The following is a 2,280-nucleotide window of genomic DNA, read 5'->3' as shown; positions in this document are numbered from 1 at the left end:
GGCTAGGCTCCGTAGCTTGGGAGCAGCTCAGCTCCAAGCTCCTTGGCTGGCTTCTCTGTCACCTAGAAAATTGAGTCCAAAGCAGGACCCCATGAAAGCGTGAGTGAGGCAGGGGCTGAAGATCCAGGAAAGAGTGCTGCTGTCCCCGCCTGGCAGAGTACTCAGACCACACCCCAGGGGCCATCTGTCCCAGCGGCAGCTGCCCTGCATATGAACCAGGGCTCCTGGCCTTGCCTGCTGAGGAGCGCAGCCCTTATGTGAGGCAGCCTCAGGGCAGCAAATCAAATGACATGAGGCCCTCCTGTAGCTGGTGCGTCCCAACTAAATTAGGGTAGTGGGGGTGGGGGCACGTAAACCACCTTCTCAGTCACACTCATTGAGCACAGAGCATGAGATGGAGACTCATATCATTACCCCAATTTAGACTTGATGAAACTGAGGTTCAAATTGAGAAGCAGTGACTTGCTGGAGGTGGCGCAGGCTGTCCCCATCAGGGGCTCCCAGGGCCCGCTCTCCAAACTGCTACCCTCTCCTGACTTCAAACAGCAGATGGTTCTGGCTAGGGAATAGGTCCCAGGAACACGCAGGAGGGGAGGCTCTGAGGGAGGAGCAAACATCTCTCTAAAAAGCCCTTGGACTCCATCGAGTCCTTGAGGAAATGTGCCCCAGTCCCACCTGCCTTGGAGGTCACCCCAACTAGAGTTGGCCAAGTGGGCTCAGCTTTTGGAGTTGAGCTTGGCAGCAAGGTGATGGCAGAGGGGAACATAAAGAACCAACACTCCGATCCCCAAGACAGCCTCCATCTCTGGCCTGAACATGCTGAGCTGTGAGGATGAGGGGGGTGTTGGGAGAGGCCAGGGTTGGGGATAAACAGTGACCACGTGGCTTTGGTTCAGGTGCCAGTGTCACCCCAGATGCCATCACAAGGCCGGTGGCATCGCTCCCCTTATACAGCTGAAGAAATGGACGTTTGGAGGACTTAGATGCCTTGCCTGGGGACACAGAAGGCTGCCCTCCCCGCTGGCCATGTGGCTACCACACAGCTCTGAGCCCAGGGCAGGGGCAGTGCTCCGTAGGCTGCAGAGAGAAGGACACAGTTGCCCTCATTACAACAACTCAGAAAGTCCCAGAGTCCACCACCTGGGGCCAGCGACCAAACAGCAGTGTGACTTCCAGAGCACCTGCCCCAAAGCCTGACTCCCAAGTCCCTAGCGAGAGGAGAGAGGCTGCCATGCAGCTTCAGGCTTCTTTCAACTCAGGCACCAGAAAAGCCACTTCTGCTCAGCTCCTTTACTATGCTCGCACACTACAGGTGACATCATGCCTGACAGGAGCAGAGGGGATAAAAGTCTTATTAAGAGAGGAGTCTTTAGTGTAGAGCACAGAGCCCACTGCTTCAGGGCCAACCAAAAAATGTCACCCACATTCCTTATTCTTAACTGATAAAATATAGACCAATATTAATACATTTTACATTGGCTTCTTTTTATTTAAAAAAAAAAGTGTAGAGTTTTGATTCTTGTAATATATCTGGAAAATTCACTTCCATAGAAACTTATTCCCCAAAGACACTGGTTAAAATAAGAAACCACTGCATTAAAAAAAAAAAAAAGAAGACGAAGAAGAAAAACAGACACCTCATTGTCTGGGTCTTTTATTGTTATCATTTTTTAAATGTATATATAATATATATGTGTGTGCACACAGATATGTGCACATACTTGAATGCACATGTGGCATTAGTGCAAATATATATATATAAAAAGTATAGACGACAGAAAAAGCTACAGTGACAAGGAATCTCCTTTCATCATTGCATCTCAGTTCTCTGGTTCTGTTCCCAAAGACAACTATTGTTTCTGAGTTTTGTGTGGCCTTGTCAGAGATAGTCTGCACATATACTATTCAAGAATTCTTACCGTTCTTGTGAAATCTGCTTTTTGTCTTTTTGATGCACTGGTCTGCACTCTGCTTCTTTTTCACATAACACTGTTTCTTGGACATTGCTGTGTGATACACAAAGACGGGCCTCAGTTTTTTAATGGTGCCATGGTAGGCCGTGAGAGGATGTTCTCTAATTATGCATAACATTGTGGTTTACCTAACCGGTTTCCAGGTGAGGCATCTCAATTGTTTCCAGTTTTCTGTTACCACAAAAATGTTGCATGGACTGATTCCTATACGCCCCTTTATAAGCATGTACCGTGTGTCCTAGAAGTGGAATTACTAGGCCAAAAGGTACATACATTTGAAATCGCAATCAGTATTTTTTTTTTTTTT

The sequence above is a fragment of the Otolemur garnettii genome, unplaced genomic scaffold (genome assembly GCF_000181295.1).
Source record: "Otolemur garnettii isolate 467f Iridium unplaced genomic scaffold, OtoGar3 scaffold00014, whole genome shotgun sequence".
Lineage (NCBI taxonomy): Eukaryota > Metazoa > Chordata > Mammalia > Primates > Galagidae > Otolemur > Otolemur garnettii.
Note: the sequence above shows the minus strand (reverse complement) of the source record.